Here is a 25,926-nt window from a genome sequence, read left to right on the forward strand (position 1 = left end):
ATGGTGAATTGTAACTACTTAAGTCTATTTCCTGTTTCTTTTGTTTTTAAATTTAAATTTGCTTCATAGTGCAAAACACTGGACAGTCCTTGAAGCCAATATTTTATAGGCAATGAACAATCAAATGTCTGTGTTGAAAGGACACTACTGTCAGTAAACGTTTTGCTTACAAAGAGAAGGAAAAAAATGGAAAAGCTAAAATAATAGAAAAAGCCCAGCCAATAAGTAAGAGGTTGGTTATTCAGAATATAGCAGTGGTGGGATTCTACTGGTTTGGACCAGTTCAGGTGTACTGTAGCTCTGACTTTCAGCCATGAGCGAACTGGTTCTCTCTTTCTTTGAAATGGCCCCACCCGCCCACTTGCCTGCCCTGCGTTATACTCACCTTTATTTCTGCTTCCGAATTCCAGCTGATCGGGGCGGCAGAGTGAATTGCCGCTTCTCAGCTGTTTTCCTTGCTCTCAGCAACGTGGAAGTTCAATTTTCTGCAAACTGCGCATGCAAGTGCAGCGTGCGTCTGGCTCGCACGCTCAGAGAACTGCTTGTTAAACCGGTAGAATCCCACCACTGATATAGTGGTAGGAGTAGGTCAGAACTCTTACCTAGTATATCCCAGATGAAGTCGCATAGTCTATTCTTGACAATAATCGGGTACATAAAATAAGCCCATCCAAGGAATGAGGAAGGCAGGTTGCTGTGATAAAAAGATAAAGCTTGGAAATTAAGACAAAGGATAATGAGGAAAAGTTATTCCCTGCTTCCCTCAGTGAGAGCTTCCAACAGAGTTATTCCTTTATGAATAGAAGGAGATCTCCCTTTCATGGAAACACAATTCAGAATCCAAGGTAACTTTGACTTTATTCCTCAGCAGAATAATGGACAAGCCTTTTTATCCCATCTCCAAGATCTAAAAGATTTCATTTTATAGAGTGTAAAGCTGTTAATTTTAACAGAAAGCCATCTGCCAGGAATGTGTGGTAGTGGATTCCTTCGCTGGGGAGAGGTTTAGAGTACTGTGGGTAATCTCCAAAGTCCTTCTGAACACTTCCATTCTATGAGCCTATGATTATTTAGGGGTAACTACTATATAGAAAGGAACATGATAGTTCAGTAGCTAAGACACTGAGCTTGTCGATCGAAAGGTTGGCAGTTCAGCGGTTCGAATCCCTAATGCCATGTAATGGGGTGATTTCCCATTACTTGTCCCAGTTTCTGCCAACCTAGCAGTTTGAAAGCATGTAAAAAATGCAAGTAGAAAAATGGAGACCACCTTTGGTGGGAAGGTAACAGCGTTCCGTACACCTTTGGTATTTAGTCATGCCAGCCACATGACCACAGAGATGTCTTCGGACAGCGCTGGCTCTTCGGCTTTGAAATGGAGATGAGCACCGCCCCCTAGAGTCAGGAACAACTAGCACATATGTGCGAGGGGAACCTTTACTATATAGAAAGTTGCAACTACAGCAGTGAGAGTAACACATTATGTAAGATCCTTACAAGATAAAACATTAAAAGTTGTCCATAGAAATTTAAGGTTGAATCTTGCCAGACTTCATATTGGCACTCCTAATGCTTACCTGCTCCTCAATAGGCCAAGCTTCCCTCATATATTCTCTTTTCAGAGATTAATATTGCAGCATATAAGAACTTGACAACAGCTGAAACCCAGCATCCACAATCATAATACATCAGAAACATACTTAAAATGAAAACAAATATGGTTTAAATTATATAAAAAAAATTCACTTACTAGTAAGACAAAAAAAGCACTAGGATTTGGGGCTTCACATATGTGGCTTGACATATGATTTTAACCTTCAGAAAAAGGTTAAATTGGTATGTTTTGTTTATATAGGGTCTGAATATTAGATTTTTTTTTAAAAAAAAATCTTGCCTTATTTTTGCCAAGTAATTATTTACCTTAATTGTTAGGGCACAACATAATTGAAGAACCACCTTAGGTCTGCTAAATTGTGATAAGGGTTGTGGCTTAAATTCCTTTCCTTCTCTGCTATTGAATAGGTATCTTATCTCCTACTATGGTATCATTATGTGGTGTCAATCCCAATTCTCTTTTGAATGAAAATGCATCTGGACTCTATTTGAAAGGACAGCAGTAGAAGACAATTTAGGATTCAAGACATCTTTTTCAAAGGACCTGTTTCGTTCCGTAGTTCAGCATCAAGAAACCTCAGACAACACAGTTCAGTTTGAAGCATTTCTCCTTAAAAGCGTAAAATCCGGCACAAAGTGACCAACAAGCAAAAAAGCGCTAACTGCAGTTTATCCCTTCACCCTTAAGTATGTGTGTTTATCCCACCCCCAACATCCCCACCCCCTGGTGTATGCCCACAGTTAGTCCAGCAGAAGCTTCACATGCGCCCCCCACCTCCACTTCTAGTTGCCAATGCTCAGCTGTTTCAGCCTGTCTCCACTTCCCAGCTGATTGCAGGTCCGGAGGCATTCCAGGCAGTACACAGCCCAATGGACCAGTGGCCTGGTGTTCACCCAGTGTTCAGCCGTTCTGCCTCTCCACTGATGGCTCACGTGATGATAGTGGATCCTCTCCTTCCCAAATGGCAGCCCTGGGATGGCTAGCTCGTGGCTGGCCATTTCAGGCCTGACTGGATCATTTCATCAGTTCTAACTTAAAGATTAAAACCAGGGGTGAAATGTAAAATTTGTTATTACCGGTTCTGTGGGCGTGGCTTGGTGGTAGGGGTAATGTGACTGGGTGGGTGTGGCCAACTTTTTTTTTTAACTTTTAAAAGCATTTTTTCTACAACCTCTTCAGCCGATGCTTTGAAAAGCCTATGATGATCAAGCAACTCAGCTGGGATCGCCAGAGGAAAAAAAGCTTTTGAAGGGTTCTGATGATCCCAGCTGAGTTGCCTGATCATCAGAACCATTTAAAAGCATTTTTTTCTACAATCTCTTCAGTCGCTTTTAAAAGATTCTGGCGATCAGGCAACTCAGCTGGGATTGCCAGAGGAGTCTTTTAAAAGCTTTTTTTTTACAACCTCTTCAGCCGAAGAGGTTGTAGAAAAATGCTTTTAAAGGGTTCTAACAATCCCAGCTGAGCCGCGTGATCATCAGAGGCTTTCTTTTTTTACTTTTAAAAGCATTTTTTCAGCCAAAAAATGCTTTTAAAAGTAAAAAAAAACCTCTGATGATTGCGCGGCTCAGCTGGGGTGAGGAGGCAGGGATTTTTGCTACCAGTTCTCCGAACCACCCGCCACCATCGCTACCGGATCAGGTGAACTGGTCCAAACCGGGAGCATTTCACCCCTGATTGAAACCAAAAACCTTGAAACTGTCCATCTTAATCAAGTGCAGGAGGAGCAAAAAGAAATGTTCAAAGCATGCGGAAGGCATGTCAAAAACAGGGCAACAATTTGTCATTTTATTACCTTAATTATTAATTTTAATTATATCGTGTTGTATAATTATAAGGTTTTCTTATGTCTTAGTAATAATTACAGTTCAATGGCAGTTTTTGGAGAGTAGCACGCCAGGGCTTTTACAGATCACTTTTGTAAAACTTTAAGCAACTCAGGATAATCTGTGTGACTGTTCATGGCAGAAATCCTTTCCTAGTCATTCCAGTTACTCTAGACTATGTTGAAAAGTTTTCTATAGTTGTTTAAGTTCTAAATTTTTTAAAAAATAAATAAATAAATAAATAAATAAATAAATAAATAAATAAATAAATAAATAAATAAATAAATAAATAAATAAATAAATAAATAAATAAATAAATAAATAAATAAATAAATAAATAAATAAATAAATAAATAAATAAATAAATAAATAAATAAATAAATAAATAAATAAATAAATAAATAAATAAATAAATAAATAAATAAATAAATAAATAAATAAATAAATAAATAAATAAATAAATAAATAAATAAATAAATAAATAAATAAATAAATAAATAAATAAATAAATAAATAAATAAATAAATAAATAAATAAATAAATAAATAAATAAATAAATAAATAAATAAATAAATAAATAAATAAATAAATAAATAAATAAATAAATAAATAAATAAATAAATAAATAAATAAATAAATAAATAAATAAATAAATAAATAAATAAATAAATAAATAAATAAATAAATAAATAAATAAATAAATAAATAAATAAATAAATAAATAAATAAATAAATAAATAAATAAATAAATAAATAAATAAATAAATAAATAAATAAATAAATAAATAAATAAATAAATAAATAAATAAATAAATAAATAAATAAATAAATAAATAAATAAATAAATAAATAAATAAATAAATAAATAAATAAATAAATAAATAAATGAATGAATGAATAAATACATAAATAATAATAAATACATGAATAAATACATAAATAAATAAATAAATACATACATACATACATACATACATACATACATACATACATACATACATACATACATACATACATACATACCTACCTACCTACCTACCTACCTACCTACATACATACATACATACATACATACATACATACATACATACATACATACATACATACATACATACATACATACATACATACATACATACATACATACATACATACATACATACATACATACATACATACATACATACATACATACATACATACATACATACATACATACATACATACATACATACATACATACATACATACATACATACATACATACATACATACATACATACATACATACATACATACATACATACATACATACATACATACATACATACATACATACATACATACATACATACATACATACATACATACATACATACATACATACATACATACATACATACATACATACATACATACATACATACATACATACATACATACATACATACATACATACATACATACATACATACATACATACATACATACATACATACATACATACATACATACATACATACATACATACATACATACATACATACATACATACATACATACATACATACATACATACATACATACATACATACATACATACATACATACATACATACATACATACATACATACATACATACATACATACATACATACATACATACATACATACATACATAAATAAATACATACATACATACATACATACATACATACATACATACATACATACATACATACATAATTTTTCCCCTTAAAAAATGATAAATAAAAAGAAGCCATTGTGTCTTTTTGGGGTTGGGGGGAAATCCAATGTTTTAAAATTATTTGTCGTGTCCCACTCCTCTGCTGACAGCTGGGTCAGGGAAATCCGAATCAGGCTTGCCTCTGCAGCTCTGCCCAAAGTCCTAGGAAAGTCCTCAGAGCAGGCAGGAGACCAGTAAGTGACTTCAGCAAGATAAGTTCGACTTTTGCCTGACTCAGAAACTGCCAGAAAGCAGATCCTTTATATAGGCCATGGGGTGTGGCTCCATGACTCAGCACTCATTAAGGCCTGCCCCTCCCTTCCTTCTGTTGCCTCCGCCTTTCCAATCTTCTGATGCGAGGATTACTCCAATCAGCTGTTGTTGGGAGTAAACCCTCCTCAGGCTCACCTGCTGTGGAGGAGGGGGAGGGGTCTAGCTGCTCCGTTTGCCTGGGCATGGAGTCAGGGCTGGGGCAGGGAGATGCTCCTTCTTCTGCAGTTTGTCTGGGCATGGAGCCAGGACTGGGGCTGGGAGGCATACATTCCTCCGTGTTCGGGAGCAGATAAGAAGGCCCCGGCTGCTCTGAGGGCGGGCAAGACACAACATTATTCTTTTGTTACTGTTGTTCTTCCGTTGCAGCCTATTGTCTTCAATCTTTTACCAATGCTGCGAACAATAATCAATAAAGCAACAAGAATCCATTGCAATTGTCTGGAAAGTTGCAGTAACTTTGAACAGAGCAGGCCAGTGCAACAAATTCTGCAGGCAAGTTTAGTATGTTGAAAAGAAGAAGACGCGCTCAGTCGCTCTCTCCTGACCTTTTCATGGCAAAGACTGGAAATGTTTGAAAAGCCTGTACAATCATATACATAAACGTAAAGGTTAGTGACAAAATTGCACATCTGGGTCATCTTGCAAAAGAATGTTGCAAATTACTACCGTTTGTCTCCTTTAATTGTTCACACAGCTGCACCGATACCAAGGGAAAACTATCTAGCAAAACTAGATTGATTTCTTTTAAAAAGCTTTAGGAACAATCTCAATGGAAAGCAAAAGATCAATGCCTTCACATTTGAAGCACCAAGAAATTGATAAGAAAAGCTTTCTTCTTCCTCTGCCTCTACAAGCCCGTGATGCTTCATCAGAAATAATTTGCATGGAGCAAGGAGGAAAAAAATAAGGAATCCTAGAACAGAGGATGAAGTTTGTCTTCATGATCAGGAATTGTGAATATACATTGGTGTCTGTATGAACTGTTCATGTTGAAAGCTCATAATTTGCTTAGTTGCTTGATTGAGTTTATTTTATTTATTTATTTGTCAATCATGTATAAGATAACAGGTAAAAGTATAAACATAATTTGGATGCAATGAAAAGAGTAAGTAAAAAAGGAATATTAGGACAGGGATGGTAGGCACGCAGGTGCACTTATGCACGCCCCTAAATTGTTCAGTTAACTTTTATTACACCTTTCCATTCCCAAGAAAAAATAGCTAACTTAACCTGTTTTGTTACCTGAAGCAGAACAGCAATTGGTGTTTTCTGCCAGCAGCAACTAGCCAGATATTCAAGCTACCAAGTTATTTCAGAGTCTGAAATAAAAAAAAATCAATAAAATATAACTAGTTGGCTGACTAGACAACAACCCTGTTTTGCACAAGTTGAAGCTTTCAATTCATCTTCAAGGGCAGACTGTCATGCATATTGCAGCTACTTAAACAGGATAGTTATTTGAGTATTGGATTCTGGTTGGAGCTAATGGTTACAGCCAGATGAGGTTTAGACTGAAGTTATAGAAATGAATCTAGGAAAACACCAATGCCATTATGTTCCTTCTTGCTTCAAACGCTCTACCATCATCCCAGTGCCGAAGAAGCCCACCATCAAGGAACTGAATGACTACAGACCAGTTGCTTTAACATCTGTAGTCATGAAAACCTTTGAAAGGCTAGTGCTTTCCTACCTGAAAACCATCACGGATCCGCTGTTAGACCCCTTGCAATTTGCATACCGAGCAAATAGATCAACAGATGATGCTGTTAATATGGCTCTGCACTACATCCTACAACATCTTGAGTCTCCAAAGACCTATGCAAGGGTCCTTTTTGTAGACTTTAGTTCAGCATTCAATACCATCATTCCAGACATTCTTCTAACTAAGCTAAACCAGCTACAGGTACCGGAACAGACTTGTAAGTGGATCACAAGCTTCCTAACAAACAGGAAGCAGCAGGTGAAGCTAAGCAAGATCACATCAAATACCTGTACAATTAGCACAGGGGCCCCAAGGCTGTGTGCTCTATTCTATTCTATTCTATTCTATTCTATTCTATTCTATTCTATTCTATTCTATTCTATTCTATTCTATTCTATTCTATTCTATTCTATTCTATTCTATTCTATTCTATTCTATTCTATTCTATTCTATTCTATTCTATTCTATTCTATTCTATTCTATTCTATTCTATTCTATTCTATTCTATTCTATTCTATTCTATTCTATTCTATTCTATTCTATTCTATTCTATTCTATTCTATTCTATTCTATTCTATTCTATTCTATTCTATTCTATTCTATTCTATTCTATTCTATTCTATTCTATTCTATTCTATTCTATTCTATTCTATTCTATTCTATTCTATTCTATTCTATTCTATTCTATTCTATTCTATTCTATTCTATTCTATTCTATTCTATTCTATTCTATTCTATTCTATTCTATTCTATTCTATTCTATTCTATTCTATTCTATTCTATTCTATTCTATTCTATTCTATTCTATTCTATTCTATTCTATTCTATTCTATTCTATTCTATTCTATTCTATTCTATTCTATTCTATTCTATTCTATTCTATTCTATTCTATTCTATTCTATTCTATTCTATTCTATTCTATTCTATTCTATTCTATTCTATTCTATTCTATTCTATTCTATTCTATTCTATTCTATTCTATTCTATTCTATTCTATTCTATTCTATTCTATTCTATTCTATTCTATTCTATTCTATTCTATTCTATTCTATTCTATTCTATTCTATTCTATTCTATTCTATTCTATTCTATTCTATTCTATTCTATTCTATTCTATTCTATTCTATTCTATTCTATTCTATTCTATTCTATTCTATTCTATTCTATTCTATTCTATTCTATTCTATTCTATTCTATTCTATTCTATTCTATTCTATTCTATTCTATTCTATTCTATTCTATTCTATTCTATTCTATTCTATTCTATTCTATTCTATTCTATTCTATTCTATTCTATTCTATTCTATTCTATTCTATTCTATTCTATTCTATTCTATTCTATTCTATTCTATTCTATTCTATTCTATTCTATTCTATTCTATTCTATTCTATTCTATTCTATTCTATTCTATTCTATTCTATTCTATTCTATTCTATTCTATTCTATTCTATTCTATTCTATTCTATTCTATTCTATTCTATTCTATTCTATTCTATTCTATTCTATTCTATTCTATTCTATTCTATTCTATTCTATTCTATTCTATTCTATTCTATTCTATTCTATTCTATTCTATTCTATTCTATTCTATTCTATTCTATTCTATTCTATTCTATTCTATTCTATTCTATTCTATTCTATTCTATTCTATTCTATTCTATTCTATTCTATTCTATTCTATTCTATTCTATTCTATTCTATTCTATTCTATTCTATTCTATTCTATTCTATTCTATTCTATTCTATTCTATTCTATTCTATTCTATTCTATTCTATTCTATTCTATTCTATTCTATTCTATTCTATTCTATTCTATTCTATTCTATTCTATTCTATTCTATTCTATTCTATTCTATTCTATTCTATTCTATTCTATTCTATTCTATTCTATTCTATTCTATTCTATTCTATTCTATTCTATTCTATTCTATTCTATTTATTTGTCAATCATGTATAAGATAACAGGTAAAAGTATAAACATAATTTGGATGCAATGAAAAGAGTAAGTAAAAAAGGAATATTAGGACAGGGATGGTAGGCACGCAGGTGCACTTATGCACGCCCCTAAATTGTTCAGTTAACTTTTATTACACCTTTCCATTCCCAAGAAAAAATAGCTAACTTAACCTGTTTTGTTACCTGAAGCAGAACAGCAATTGGTGTTTTCTGCCAGCAGCAACTAGCCAGATATTCAAGCTACCAAGTTATTTCAAAGTCTGAAATAAAAAAAAATCAATAAAATATAACTAGTTGGCTGACTAGACAACAACCCTGTTTTGCACAAGTTGAAGCTTTCAATTCATCTTCAAGGGCAGACTGTCATGCATATTGCAGCTACTTAAACAGGATAGTTATTTGAGTATTGGATTCTGGTTGGAGCTAATGGTTACAGCCAGATGAGGTTTAGACTGAAGTTATAGAAATGAATCTAGGAAAACACCAATGCCATTATGTTCCTTCTTGCTTCAAACGCTCTACCATCATCCCAGTGCCGAAGAAGCCCACCATCAAGGAACTGAATGACTACAGACCAGTTGCTTTAACATCTGTAGTCATGAAAACCTTTGAAAGGCTAGTGCTTTCCTACCTGAAAACCATCACGGATCCGCTGTTAGACCCCTTGCAATTTGCAATATTGCAAATTACGTTTCCTCCCTCATTGCGTCGGCAGTTAACCGCCCGTCCGCCCTATTTCGGGTGACCCGCTCTCTCCTCCAACAGGAGGGGCGGGAGGACCCTCTACAAGGGCGTGCCGAGGAGTTTAACGGTTATCTATACGATAAAATCGTTCAGCTTCGGGACGGATTGGATCAAAATTGGTAGATCCAGGCGAGGGTTCCGAGACCCGTCTTGTTGAGGTGGTTTGGGATGATTTTGATCCTGTGACTCCCGAGGACATGGACAGGTTGCTGGGTAGGCTGAATGCCACCACATGTTTACTGGATCCATGCCCCTCCTGGTTAGTACTGGCTACTCAGGAGGTGACACGAGGCTGGCTCCGGGGGATTACAAATGCTTCTTTGCGGGAGGGGGTCTTTCCCGCTGCCTTGAAAGAGGCGGTGGTGAGACCTCTCCTCAAGAAGCCTTCCCTGGACCCAGCTGTTTTAGGGAATTACCAGCCAGTCTCCAACCTTCGCTTCACGGCGAAGGTTGTAGAGAGTGCGGTGGCATGTCAGCTACCCCAGTACCTGGATGAATCTGTCTATCTAGACCCGTTCCAGTCCGGCTTCTGGCCCGGATACAGTACGGAGATAGCTTTGGTCGCGCTGGTGGATGATCTCTGGAGGGCCAGGGATAAGGGTTACTCCTCTGCCCTGGTCCTATTAGACCTCTCAGCGGCTTTTGATACCATCGACCATGGTATCCTGCTGCGCCGGCTGGAGGGGTTGGGTGGGAGGCACCGTTTATCGGTGGTTCTCCTCCTACCTCTCTGACCAGATGCAGACGGTGTTGACAGGGGGGCAGAGATTGACTCCAAGGTGCCTCATGTGTGGGGTACCGCAGGGATCGATTCTCTCACCCCTCCTGTTCAACATCTATATGAAGCCACTGTGTGAGATCATCAGTGGCTTTGGGGTGAGATACCAACTGTACGCTGATGATACTCAGCTGTACTTTTCCACCCCGGGCCACCCCAGTGAAGCTGTTGAAGTACTGTCCTGGTGTTTGGTAGCCGTACGGGTCTGGATGGGGAGGAACAGGCTCAAACTTAATCCCTCCAAGATGGAGTGGCTGTGGATGCCGGCACCTCGGTACAATCAGCTGCAGATGCGGCTGTCTGTCGGGGGTGAGTCATTGGCCCCGATGGAGAAGGTACGCAACTTGGGCGTGCTCCTGGATGGTCGGTTATCCTTTGAAGATCATTTGGCGACCGTCTCCAGGAGAGCTTTTTATCAGGTTCGCCTGATCCGCCAGTTGCGTCACTTTCTGGACCGGGATGCCTTATGCATGGTCACTCATGCTGTCGTTACTTCTCGCCTGGACTACTGCAATACTCTCTACATGGGGCTCCCCTTGAAGAGCACCCGGAGACTTCAGCTAGTCCAGAATGCAGCTGCGCGGGTTATTGAAGGAGCGGTTCGGAGCTCCCACGTAACACCTATCCAGCGCAGACTGCACTGGCTACCTGTTGTTTTCCGGGTGCGCTTCAAGGTATTGGTTACCACCTTTAAAGCGCTCCATGGCTTAGGACCGGACTACTTACGGGACCGTCTACTGCCGGCCTCTATCTCCCAGCGTCCGGTGCGTTCCCACAGAGAGGGACTCCTCAGGGTGCCGTCAGCCAAACAGTGTCGACTGGCGGCCCCAGGAAGGGCCTTCTCTGTGGGGGCTCCGACCCTGTGGAACGAACTTCCCCTCAGGCTTCGACAACTACCTGACCTTAGGACCTTTCGCCGCAAACTTAAAACCTATTTATTTCGTATGGCTGGACTAGCTTGATTTTACCTTTAAATTGTAATTGAATTTGATGGGTTTTTAAATTTTGGTAATTTTATGGGGTGTATTGTTATTTTAAATTTTCGGGCAAGCTTAAATCAGTTTTTTAAGAGTTGTTTTAATTATTGTGTATGTTTGTATTTTATCTGCCTGTTCACCGCCCTGAATCCTTCGGGAGAAGGGCGGTATACAAATTAAAACATTATTATTATTATTATTATTATTATTATTATTATTATTATTATTATTATTATTATTATTATTATTATTATTATTATTATTATTAAAGTCCTGCAGTATAACTCAATCCCAATCTCTCTGCCCTTACCTATGGGCGGGGTGGCCTGCTGGGGGTTCGCAGGGGTTCGGGAGAACCTCTAACTAAGAATCTGTGCAGTTCGGAGAACCCCCAAATCCCACTCCTGGCTGGCCCTGCCTACCCCACCCCACTCCTCCCAGGAGTCTGTTTTGGATACAAGTAAGTGCAGGGTACATGCAGAGGCTCGGGGAGGCCGAAAAACAGGCCTACTGGAAGTTTGGGAGGGCCAGAAACAGGGCCGTTTCCAGCTTCCAGAGGGCCTCCAGAGGAGGCTGTTTTCACCCTCCCAGAGGCTCAAAGAAAGCCTCCAGAGCCCGGGGAGGGCAAAAACACTCCCCCCCGCCATGGTGTAGGAGGCCAATTAGACCACGCCTACCAGGGCCATGCCCACCAGGGTCACGCCCACCCAGTAACTGGAAAGAGAACCCCTTGCTAAAATTTTTGAAGCCTACCCCTGCCTAAGGGATTCCTATTTTTAAAAAAAACAGCAAGGATATAGGAAGAACTACCATGGCACCCCAAAGAATCAGACAGAAATCCTTTAGTACCACTAATTGAAATTAATCCAATAAGTAGGAGTGGAACCATGAAAAACAATTCCTCTCATTCCAGGCCCAAGCAGCTGGCTCATTAGGATTCAGTAGCTCAACACCCAAAGTTGCTGCGATGTCCTCCCCTTAGCCATGATCATCATCAGGGCAGGAAAGGAGAAGCAAATGAAGAAATGTGTGTTACAACATCACAGAAAGGATGTGACTTATATACTTGCCTCAGACATCAGGATACAAGAGTGGTATTTGGATGATGGTGTCACTGTGCACAATTTATAGATTCATTCATTGTCAGGTCTGCCATTGTAAATGCTTCAAGCCTGCTTCACTTCACCTGCATCCTGCCATAACATGTGGGAGGGGGGAGAATGCAGAGGGGAGTGATGATAGGATGACAGGAACCAGAGATGCCAATCCGGAACAAACCTGTGCATCCAATGACATGAGCATCAGAATGAAATGCAAAACTACACCAAAGAAGTTCCAAACCTTAAAGCTGTTACCAAAATACCAAATTTGAATACTATTGGACACTTATGAAGTGGTCAAGGGGTAAAGATCTGGGAGATGGGGAAAAGGCAGATTTTGAAATTCAGCTTTGCTTACATTGTAACCACATGGCTTTAGTAAAAGTAAAGCTTTCACTACAAATGGAGTCAAGGGTCTTTCTTTCCTAAATGCCCAAACTGGGAAAAGCCTGACACTTAGTTTGCTAAGGAGGCTACTGGTTGAAGCTTTTCAAGACATATACTCCTTTCTTCATGTCCTTATATCAAGCTGATATTAAGTACAGATCACTCCCTGGTTGGTCACTCATTTCTTGTAAAAGCATTTTTAATTTTTTTAACTGCTTGAAAATGGGAAAAGAAGGGAGAAAATGTGCTGCAGATGGTTTCAGAAAATAGCTATAGCAAGATTTTTTTTATTCTGCATATCAGGCAGAGCTGGTTTGTTGCTGGTTTTGGGGGCTGGGGAAGCTGCATTTCTCCACATTTTCTTCCTATTAAGGATTTTTATTACTGCTATTCACCTGTCATTATACAGTATTAGACAATTACACAGCATACCATGAGTTCTATAATAAGGGGGGAAATATTTCTTTCACTTTTATGATAAGAGCAAAAAAGAGGACATTTAATCAAAACATACAGATAAGTCTTTAATATATATATTTTAAGTGTTTCTAATGCTGCTTTCTGTCCTTTCAAAAAATTAGTTATGAGGAGTCCCTGGTATGAACATAGAAAAGGGGGTGGACAAAAATGAATTGTGCATGAAGAATTCACATTTTGATTGCCAGGCGATTGACAAAATAATTTGTACCCGTCGATTTTCATGAGGGAAATTTTTTACAATGGATTTGCCAAGCAGATTTTTAATTTTAATCAGTAATGAAAAAATGACAACATGGATCACAACAAGGCATCAGCCGTTAAATGGGCTTCGGCAACTGCTGTCAGGAGGCCTCCATTAAGAAGCTTTACCTTTGTGGGCATCAATCACATTCTTCAAACTCATATACATCTTCAAGATCTAATTAGACCTTTAAGAGTGAGGTCTGCGGGCCTCATTGAACTCTCGGCTGCCGAGCACGGAGCCGGAGTTTGCCCTTAGGCAGCGAACGGCGGCGGCCATGTTGGGGGGGGGCCTGCGGAGACGCCCGGCATGAATCAGCAGTTTTCGGGGCCGTTGTGGCCACAGATATCAACTGGACACCAACAAAGGACACAAACAATGGCTGAGGCGCCCGAACACCGACGGAGGACGTTAATGGTGGTATGCTGGACACCGGGTGCTCGGGTTGCTATTAAGTTTTGGTGCTGGGACGGGACTCGTATGGGCATGAACAACGGCCCCCCCCTCCCCTCATGGTCATGGACTGGAACATCGTTTTCTCCCCTACCCTGACTTTGTTATGCCCTGCCAACATTCCGCAACCGTCATCAGCGGTTCACCTCTTTTTGAGCTATTTTATTCCATCATTGACGGAGAGGTGGTCGGCTTGGACAATTTGTTACAGCAGCAGAGCGGCATGTGGGGCCATATTGGGTCCAGAGGATAATCTGCCGACGTAGGGGTGGAGACATGGACGGCGTACATCTTGACGGCTAAGGATGGACATTTGCCACGACTTTTGGGCCTATTTCTCCATGAGATATTCATTTGCCGATCTACTACGATCATGCGAGTTCCCCGCCGCAGGAATGGCCCTCAAGCTATCGAGGCTTACCTTGAAGGTCTTGGGACCCAGAGAGGTGGCATCTGACTAAGAAGAATTTGTGGGGTTTTTAAATAGTTTTTAAATAAGGGTTTTTAAGGGGAGGGATTGACGGGTGGGGGAGGACCCGTCGGGAGGATCCAGCCCTGTGCTAGTTCGCGACATTACGCCATCTTGTCTGAAGGCAGGGGAGGCGTTCCAGGTTTAGAGGGCTGTTCGATCTGTACGGTAAGTGGGAGAGGCAGATATGGCGGGGAGGGCCGTGTCGAGTTATGGGGGCACGTGCTCGAAGTTTGAGAGCGATCACGTGCTCCGGCCCTCAGTCCCTACCGTTCCTCGGGTGGCCATGATCCTCAGAGCTTGGACCTTCGGCTGATGTTATGTAATGCCGGTCCGTGGTTAATAAGGCTCCCTGATTTGTGACCTTATTCAGGAGGTCCGCGGACCTCATGGGCATTACGGAGACCTGGTTGGGCCCTGAGGGGGTCCCCTTGTTGAGATGTGCCTCCAGGCTTCCGAGCATTTCATCAGCCGAGAGTCCAAGGTAGGGGTGGGGGGGTGGCGGGTGTTATTAAGGAAGATCTAGAGCCGAGGGAGACCACTGTTCCTCAGATTGCTGGCTGCGAATCCCTCTGTGTGCGCTGGGGCTATAGGAATCAGTTGGGCTTGGTGATCGCGTACCTGGCTCCTTGCTGCGTGACCACAGCCCTGCCCGAGCTGTTGGAGGTACTGGCTGCTGTGGCGGTTGAGACCCCCAAACTTATAGTTATGGGGGATTTCAACTTGCCATCGGCTGGCCTGTCATCAACGGCAGCTCGGGAGTTCCAGGCTTCCATGACGGCCTTGGACCTGATTCGAGTAAATGATGGCCCTTCGCACACAGGGGGAGGCATGCTAGATATGATTTTTATCTCTGGACAGTGGTTAAATGATCTGGTATTAGATGATTTAGTAACAGAACCAATGTCATGGTCGGATCATTTTCTCCTTCGCCTAGACTTCCGAACCGCTATTCACCACCGCAGGGAGACGGAACCTATACGGTGGTTCCGTCCCAGGCGCCTGATGGACCCTGAGAGGTTCCAGACGGAGCTTGGGCCATTCCCTGAGGATCTGGCCCACGGCACGACTGAGGAACTGGTCGTGGCCTGGGAGCAGGCCGCGGCCGGGGCCCTGGATCGTGTCGCGCCTTTGCGGCCTCTGACCCGCGAGATCTCGTCCGGCCCCTTGGTTCTCCGAGGGGCTGAGGGAGATGAAACGCCGGAGAAGACGCCTAGAGAGCACCTGGAGGTCCAGTCGCTCGGAAGCTGATCGGACACTAGTTAGGACCTATACTAGGACCTACCTAGTGGCAATGAGGGAAGCGAGGCGCTCCTACGCCTCCACCCTCATTGCGTCGGCAGATAACCGCCCGGCCGCCCTGTTTCGGGTGACCCGCTCTCTCCTACATCAGGAGGTGCGGGATGACCCTTTGCAGGGACGAGCCGAGGAGTTTAGTGGTTATCTATACGATAAAATCGTTCAGCTGAGGGACGGTCTGGACCGAATTTGGGATGATCCAAGCGAGGGAGAGGAGGCACGTCTTGTTGAGCACATTTGGGATGAGTTTGACCCTGTGGCTCCCGAGGACGTGGACAGGTTGTTGGGGAGGCTTCACGGCACGACATGTTTACTGGACCCGTGCCCTTCCTGGCTGGTACTGGCCACTCAGGCGGTGACACGAGGCTGGCTCCAGAGGATTATCAACGCTTCTTTGTTGGATGGGGTTTTCCCTGCCGCCTTGAAAGAGGCGGTGGTGAGACCCCTCCTCAAGAAGCCCTCCCTGGACCCAGCTATTTTGGGCAATTATCGTCCAGTCTCCAACCTTCGCTTTGTTGCGAAGGTTGTAGAGAGTGTGGTGGCATGTCAGCTACCCCAGTACCTGGATGTCTATCTAGACCCGTTCCAGTCCGGCTTCCGACCCGGATACAGCACGGAGACAGCTTTGGTCGCATTGGTGGATGATCTCTGGAGGGCCAGGGACAAGGGATATTCCTCTGCCCTGGTCCTATTAGACCTCTCAGCGGCGTTCGATACCATCGATCATGGTATCCTGCTGCGCCGGTTGGAGGGATTGGGAGTGGGAGGCACCGTATATCGGTGGTTCTCCTCCTATCTCTCTGACCGGTCGCAGACGGTGTTGACAGGGGGGCAGAGGTCGACCGCGAGGGGCCTCACTTGTGGGGTCCCTCAGGGGTCGATTCTCTCGCCCCTGCTGTTCAACATCTACATGAAGCCGCTGGGTGAGATCATCAGTGGTTTCGGGGTGAGATACCAGCAGTACGCTGACGACACTCAGCTGTACTTTTCCACCCCGGACCACCCCAATGAAGCTGTTGAAGTGCTGTCCCGGTGTTTGGAGGCTGTACGGGTCTGGATGGGGAGAAACAGGCTCAAGCTTAATCCCTCCAAGACGGAGTGGCTGTGGATGCCGGCACCCCGATTCAGTCAGCTGCAGCCGCGGCTGGCTGTTGGTGGCGAGTTACTGGCCCCAAAGGATAGGGTGCGCAACTTGGGTGTCCTTCTGGATGATCGGCTGTCGTTTGACGATCATTTGACGGCCGTCTCCAGGAGGGCCTTCCACCAGGTTCGCCTGGTCCGGCAGTTGCGCCCCTTCCTTGATCGGGATGCCTTATGCACGGTCACTCATGCGCTCGTTACCTCTCGCTTGGATTACTGTAATGCTCTCTACATGGGGCTCCCCCTGAAGTGCGCTCGGAGGCTTCAGTTAGTCCAGAATGCAGCTGCGGGTGATAGAGGAGCTACGTAGCTCCCATGTAACACCGCTCCTCGCAGACTGCACTGGCTGCCTGTGGCCTCCGGGTGCACTTTAAGGTGTTGGTTATGACCTTTAAAGCGCTCCATGGCTTAGGACCTGGGTACTTACGGGACCGCCTGCTGTTACCATACGCCTCCCACCGACCCGTACGCTCCCACAGAGAGGGACTTCTCAGGGTGCCGTCCGCCAAACAATGTCGGCTGGCGGCCCCCAGGGGAAGGGCCTTCTCTGTGGGGGCTCCCACACTCTGGAACGAGCTTCCCCCGGGCTTACGCCAAATTCCTGACCTTCGGACATTTCGTCGCGAACTCAAGACTCACCTTTTTATCCGCGCGGGGCTGGCTTAAATTGGGATTTTAAATTTTAAATTTATTAATTTTAAATGGGGTTTTAGTAGAGTAAATTTTAATCATTGGGCTAATTTAAATAAGTTTTTTAAATTGGATTTTAAATTTGTATATTGTATTGCTGGTTTTTATTATGCCTGTACACCGCCCTGAGTCCTTCGGGAGAAGGGCGGTATAAAAATTAAATAAAATAAATAAATAAATAAATAAGTTCTTTTCTAGCAATTTGCAAAAATGCCACAGTGCAAGACAGTAAAACAAAATACATCTGTATCCGGTCACATGGAGTATCTGAGAGATGGTATATCTGATTCCCAAGAGTATTAACCTGAATCCTAGTTAGACATCCAACACATCCACACTGATTCCTGAGATTGGGTAACTAAAGTGGTTCAAAACTGAGCTATGACCTATATATAGGCTTAAAAGGAGACAGGTGATATTATAGATCATGATAAGAAGCACCTTGCCACAATTCCATCTCTAAACAATAAATATCTTCAACCATGATTTTGTCAAACAACTGCATTGTTCAAGACAGGGGACAGGGTGGGGACAGAGAGTTAAATGCATTGTGAAGAAGTCAAACAAACGCTTAATCTCTTTGCATAAACCATACTATGGTCGTGTGCAATTGCCTAGTATGTTTACCATTTAGCCAGAGAGAAAGCATTTCTATTCTTCCAGCTTAGTCAATTTTGGTAGACCTGCTCACACAGTCTTATCATTCAGCAAGGCATGCTTTTCCTGTATTGATCAGAAGGGCAATTACTCACTGATTTTAATGGAATATGTTTCAAAATAAGTATTTCTAGGATTGAAACTAAGCAGTATAAATGTAATTGCTTAAAATAAGCTCCATTATTTCTTTTGTTCTTACAATTGAAATTATAGATCCTAAATGAACAAGAATTCTATACTTCACAATCTAAATTTTCTTGAGACAAATTAGGGGCATTTCTCAAGGGTCCAGCAGAATAAAACAATCAATTTTAGTTCATTTTATATTTTAATGCATATGCATGAAAGAAGTTCCTTCTCACTCCAGTGGGAAGTACATGTCTTCCTCAATCTGAGGTCATCTAACAAAGACCTGGGAGTTTGAGGGTTTTGTGTAATATCTTAGCTGTTCTCTTCTGGCCTGGCCTAACCTGCACTGCACTCAGGGGTGGGTTCTAAATTTTTTTACTACCAGTTCTGTGGGCATGGCTTATTTTGTGGGCGTGGCTTGATGGTCATGTGACAGTGGGTGTGGCTTGATGGTCATGTGACTGGGTAGGCGTGGCCAACTCAATGTCTCTCATGTCAAGGGGTACCTTGCCTAGCCCCTCCCCTCCCAGCCATTCCTTGTCACACCCAGCCTCAACGTATCTATAGTTCTGCAAAAGTGTTGTTCACCTATTTTCAACTTTATTATCTACATACTATAGATCAGGGGTCTCCAAACTTGGCCACTTTAAGACTTATGGACTTCAACTCCCAGAATACCTCAGCCAGCTTTGCTGTCTTAAAGTCTTAAAGTGGCCAAGGTTAGAGACCTCTGCTATAGATGCACTTTCATGGACCACTGAAAGGAGGAAATGGCTCACATGCTATGCCCAAGAGTGTGATAGGCAACAGTCTTTTAAGAGGCTGCTAGAAAGAAGGGGGGAAAGTATTTTCTAAAGAACCAGAAGGCAAAACAAGAAGCAATGGATGGAAACTCAACAAAGAGAGAAGCAACCTAAAACTAAGGACAAACCTCCTGACAGTGTGAACCTATATAGGTTTCAGTCATAATTTCACATATAAAATAGCCATTCATGTAATACAACCTGCATATTGTTCAAAACAATCATTAGTATTATGGCTGATGTTTGACAGCAAGCCTAAAATCCCCATTTCCTCCCCACCCCACTAATTTGTACTGGGAAGGAATCAAACTCCCCCCTCTTCATTTCCCAAATAAAATATCTCAGATAATTAAGGAATAATCAAGTTGCTAGCAAGGAACCTGCCTGGAATTCTACATTCCTGACAGCTGCATAAAGGAAACTTTGTAAGCAGAGATCATAGAAAGTGGAAGCCGGAAGTTCGGCTCCGTTTACAAGCAGGCAGAAAACTCATTCAAGACAGGATACTGCACAATGGAAATCACCCAAACCTTTTTAGAAACACAAAGCCCATGTTGCACAAACCCCAAAACTTCAAAAACATTGAACCATATAAGAATTCCTCCTCTTATCCAATTTGTTGTTCAGCTTCTAGCCCCTCTGTCAATTTAAAACAACAGTGTTTTGTTTTTTTTCCTTCTTCTTTGCCAAGCGATCTCCTGGCTGAGAAGCGAGCCGATCAGTTGGGAGGCTTCTTGGCTTCTCAATTTAAAGGGATGGTGTCTTGTGTTTTTTTTCTCTTCTTCGACAAGTGAGTCTTGATTTTTTCCTTCTAGCCGATCAGTTGGGAGTCAGGAGGCAGCAATAGACTGGGGGCGGGGCCAGGCAGAATTTTTACTACTGGTTCTCCGAACTACTCAAAATGTTTACTATGGTTCTTGCGAACTGGGGAGAACCGGTAGCAACCCACTACTGACTGCACTGCACTTCCCTGGACAGAATGCTCTGATGTTATTCCTGGCTCTGTTGAAGCTATTCTTCCAATATAAGATGCACAGAAGCAAAGCCCCAAGGGCTCCTACTACCACTGGGAACTCTTGGACCTTTACTTTCCACTTCTTGTCAAGTTCATCCTTCAGACTGGTACTTTTCCAGCTTCTCATTCCCTTTTATCCTGATACTGCTGTCACAACATCACTACATTTATCAGCACAGCTGCCTTCCGGTCTTTGTCTATTACCATGATATCTGGCTACTTGACCAGTAACTGTCTGTCCATCTGGATCTGGAAATCTTACAGGATTTTATCCCTTTTATTTTCTATGAACTTCTGTGGAATCCCCCATTTGGATTTAGGAGAGTCTAGACCAGGGGTGGGCTTCAAAAATTTTTGCAAGGGGTTCTCTGCCTGGTTGCTGGATGGGTGTTGCCATGGTGGGTGTGGCCTAGTCAGCCTCCTGCACCACAGTGGGGAGGAGTTTTTGCCCTCACCGGGTTCCAGAGGCTTTGTTTGAACCTCCAGGAAGGCAAAAACAGCCTCCCCAGGCTCCAGAGGCCCATTTCTGGCCTTCCTGAATTTCTGGTAGGCCTGTTTTTCACCCTCCCTGAGCCTCCGTGCACGTCCTGCACTTACCTGCATCCAAAACAGGCCACATGGAGACTCCTGGGAGGGGAGGGGAGGGGAGGGGTTGGCGGGGCCAGCCAGGAGAGGGATTTGGGGGTTCTCTGAACTGCACAGAACCTTAGCTAGAGGTTTTCCCGAACCCCTGTGAACCCCCAGCAGCCCACCCCGGTCTAGACCATACAAATGTCCCTGTACACAATGCCAGCTATTTGCTGTGCCATTCATTATATTTTGTTCCTGCCTGCATCTTACACCCTACCATTGTATAGACTGTCTCTGAGGCAAACTCTCTGCATAGTTTGCATCTTGGACTCTGTCTAACATGGTGGATTTCTGCCATTATAGATCAGGTGTTTTCTGCCTGTTCTTGTGCTGCTATGATGAGTGTCTCAGTGCTATCTTTTAGTTCAGCCCTTTCCAGTCACTGATATAATTTTCCAATGTTGATCACCTCAGCTATCTCTTAATGGTACATCCCATGCAGAGTCTTGTTTTACTATGGTAATTACTCTGCTTGATCTTCATCCCATGTCTGCTGCTTCCTCAGGCATTCTCTCAACAGCTCATCTTTGGGTGTCAAGTGAATGCTCTTGGTTTCAGGAAGCTTTTGAAAACAATCAGAATCTGCCTCCCTATAGCTTAAATTTGTTATTCCACATCTTACACTTTAGAGTGAAGGGTTTTTTTTAATGTCCTTTCAGATTTTTGAGCAGTCCTTTCATATCCATCCTCCATATCCTTTCTCAAGGCTAAAAATGCCCAGCTTGTTCAACCTCTCCCAGTACGAATTGATTTCCAAGCCTTTGATCATCTTTGTTGCCCTTCTCTGAACCTGTTCCAGATTTCTTTAAATCTTTCTTAAATGTGGTGCCCGCAACTGACTATTGTTGTTGAAATGAAGATATAACCAAAGCAGAATAAAGTGGAACAATTATTTATGTAATTTGGAAATTATCGTTTGTTGAGTCAGCCAATAATTATACTTGCCTGAAGAAATGTAGGAATTAATCCCTGATGAATCCTATGCATTTCTGTTTTCCTTACGTCACATTACACAAGCAACTAAATTTATGTAAATTGTAAAAGTAGTGACCATTGATCTCAGTCTTCTATGTACCATAAATTCATTAATTTTTATCTAACTAATTTCCACATTCCCTAGCTGATCACAAATCCCAAACCATGGCTGTCTGCAGATGAAACTGAAGAATTAAAAAATCATGGTAGGAGTAGATACTGGTGGATGTTTCAGAAATCAAAGTTACATTATATTTATGTAAACTATTATGAAGGAATATCTCAGGTCTAGATGAGGCATTTGCAGAGCATCTATCAGCAAAATTGTTTGGATTCATTCCCATCTGGATGCCAACTGATACAGATCCTGTGGCAATGCCTGGGGAAGTCTTGCTAAGTTGTCTAGGAGGAGTTTGAACCTGTTGGCCTCAGGAAGCAAGGCAGGGTCCTTTTGCTATGAGTTGGCCACCTGGTTATTAGATCCATGCCCTTCCTGCTGGGCAAAAGTTTCCAAGGAAGTGACATGTGGTTGGATTTCAACAGTGGTAAATTTTTCTTTGAGAGAGGGATTTTAAAGAGATGTTGGTCTACCCTCTCCTTAAGAAGCTTTCACTAACCATTCTGGACAATTTTCATCCAGTATCCAATCTTTTCTTTTTAGGGAAGATTGTTGAGCAGGTAGTCATGCAACAGCTTCAAATGGTTCTGAATAAAGCAAATTATCTGGACCCCCTTTCAGTCAGGTTTCAGCCCTGGGTATGGGACTGAAACAGCTTTGGTCACACTTTTGATGATCTGTGGTGAGAGTGGGATGGGGATAGTGTGTCCACCCTTGCACTAGTTATCTTAACAGGAGACTTTGATACCTTTGATCATGGTATCATTTGTAGGAGTTGGGAAGGGTCAGCCCTGTATTGAGCTAGTTTTCTTCCTTCCTCAATAGCTGGTTTAAGTTGGTGTTGACTGGGATGACAGGCCCCACCCTTGGCTCCTAAACTGTAGGGTGCAACAAGGTTCAATATTTTCTCTGCTCCTATTTAACAGCTACATGATGTTTTTTGAGTGAGGCCACCTGGTGAGGTGAGCAATGCTGGAAGCTATAGAAGTTTAGAAAGGGGACAACAGGCTTCAATTCGACCCCTTCTAGTCAGAAAGGCAGATCATTGTGACGTACATAGACAGACCCCTGAAGTTGTCATAACATAATACAAAAGTAGTTTCCTATTGCCTTCATGTACTATGTTTCTTCTCACCACCTACTATTCCGGGTTGGCTCTGATTAGCTGTCTAGCTTGGCCAATATATGCTGCTATTCCAGAGGAAAAATGATGAACAAAGTCCTGCAGCTTTTCCTCTATTGTTGCTTCTCACAGAACTTTGTTTCTCCTTTTTGTTACCGTGTGGCTTGGCACTATCTCTTTTCCATCCACCAATATTGTTGGGGGGGGGGTTGACTTTCCTCTCCTCCTCTTACCAGGATCCTTAAGGAACTGGTCTTTTCCAGCAGACTTACAGCTAGAGTTTTATTTTGCCTATTGATAACTTACAAAAGAGTATGTGCTGGGGGAGCTGAGGTGAGAGTTCTTACTGGACTTAATTATGAACTGTAAAGAAAGCATAGCTTATTATGTGAAACCTGTCGTTTCCTCAACATCTCATAGTGCGGTTTGGTTGTTGCTTAGCATATAGAATAGAATAGAATTTTTATTGGCCAAGTGTGATTGGACACACAAGGAATTTGTCTTGGTGCATATGCTCTCAGTGTACATAAAAGAAAAGATACATTCGTCAAGAATCATAAAGTACAACACTTAATGATAGTCATAGGGTACAAATAAGCAATCAAATCATAAGTACATGTGGTGAAATGTGGCTTATAAAAACTCTTGGTTAAACCAAATCTTGTAAGCCTCCCAGAGGCACCTATGTGGAGGCTGGATGTCTATTTACTTGGTGTAATAAAAAATAAATAAATAAAATAACAAGGACATTTTTTATATTCCCTAGCTATAAGCAAGGGGTAAAAATTAAACAAAAAATGAAGACCTTTTTGAGACTGTATAGTAAAAGGGATTTTGTGATTGCCCTGAAGTATTGGTGAAATACAGGTCAACCTTCCCTGCTCACTTGCCAAGCCAAAAGTAGCTACTGGAAAGTATAATACAGTCATAGTGAGAGGTCCACCAAGTTCTAGAAACTCACATGCTTTTCTTTCAAGGTCACTTTAGACCACAGAAATACTACCCAGTGCTATTATAGACATTAATATAAAAGATGGATTATGAGAAAAGCCATTACTCAACACTGGAAATTGTGCCCCGGGTTAATGATGCACAGTTCACAGTTACCCTGAGGTTGAAGGTTTCTGTAGAGAAGTCCTCCTTCTCCTCCCTCCTTCCCCTTTCATGATGAGGCAAAGAGACAGGATTCTCAGTTTTCATCCGAGCCTTTGGCAGAAAGGCCTGATACATCAAATGGCAGACATGAGTATATAAGGGCTATTTATTTATTAGTCACCAGTCTGAGTTCACATAGGCAGCCTTTCACATTTTGCAATCCCCACCTTTGCAAAAGTTGCTTGTTCTCGCCTGCCCACAATCTCTATTGCTTAGTTGCAAGATCCTGAGATTGGCAGGTCTTATTACTATATTCTTGACCTCTTTTCCAGTAGAGTAGCAACAAGCTTTGTCAAGAAAGTTTTCCAGGATCTGATGACACCCTTGCCTGAAAAGATCTTGCAATTAGGATAAATGGCCAAAGCTAAGAAAACATCTCTAGAGATGTCCCAATACTTTATACCAAACTCTCTTCTTTTGGAGGGTGGGACAGGGGAAGCAATTTTGGGAAATGAATTGGTTAAAAGAAAATGAAGCTAAATTTGCCCCTATTGAGTCTGATACAGCTTATAGATTGTTGTGTAGTTTTTTTAATCATTATTACTACTATGCTGCAGATGTACTATAGCGTGTAAATAACAAAATGCCACTCCCCAATCCCAACGATTTATCTGAATTTCACTTTCCAAAAAAGCTACAGGAAATGTGCTCGCTTCCTCACAAATTTTTCTCACTTTGACCAGGAAAAGAAAATTATCACCCAGATGAATCATCTACTTCCCAGCATGTTAGGGAATGCATTTTTCTGGTCCACTTATTGAAATATCAGCAACTCTCTAGGTCAGAGCTGTCAAACTCCTGGCCCGCAGGCCATGCCCACACCTGATTTAGCAAAGAGGGGGGAGTCCCAATACATCACATGATGCCACTGTGATGACAACGTGAGTTTGACACCCCTGCTCTAGGTGCTGCTGCACTTTTCATTACTACCAAAATGTAAGCTTGTTGAAGGAATACTAGAAAAATCTTTTCCAAGGGAGCCTAGATTAAGCCTAAGAATGCTTTGATCTCATCCTCTTCCACCTCTTTGCCCATTTGTATACTGCCATATGACATTTATTGATCACAACTTGACCAAAAAGACAGTATACTGTATTTTTCAACAGTTCAGAATGAAATTTCTACTATGTTTCTGCTAATGTTAATGCAGTGAGTAAACTGGACAAAAAAAAATATTCAAAACTTTTGTTTCCTGAAAAGCTTTTGATGATTATGATAGACACCTTCAAGTTGAACACAAATATAATGCCAGGATGACTACAAGATGTAGAAATCTTGAAAAATATGAAATTAACTTTTAATTATTATAATATTTTAATTAGTATAATGTATTTAGCCACATAATGTTTCTGACCCGCGGCATGAGTTCAACAGGGTCAAAAGTGTTTTGCTGCTGATTTTTATTTGTATTCATTGTCTGATGCATCTTGCAGCTGCCTCC

At 41.3% G+C, this 25,926-nt stretch overlaps 1 long non-coding RNA gene across 1 annotated transcript in view; it reads right to left on the reverse strand.

The window, feature by feature from the left end:
* Positions 1 to 12,732: 12,732 nt before the first annotated feature.
* The window catches only part of LOC131187900 (uncharacterized), a 35,304-nt gene continuing 22,110 nt past the window's right edge, over positions 12,733 to 25,926 (reverse strand). The window contains exon 3 of the long non-coding RNA XR_009152661.1: positions 12,733 to 12,899. This is a non-coding gene — a long non-coding RNA (uncharacterized LOC131187900). The remainder of the gene's footprint in view (positions 12,900 to 25,926) is intronic.

Source organism: Ahaetulla prasina, chromosome 1 (assembly GCF_028640845.1).
Source record: "Ahaetulla prasina isolate Xishuangbanna chromosome 1, ASM2864084v1, whole genome shotgun sequence".
In the NCBI taxonomy this organism is placed as follows: Eukaryota; Metazoa; Chordata; class Lepidosauria; order Squamata; family Colubridae; genus Ahaetulla; species Ahaetulla prasina.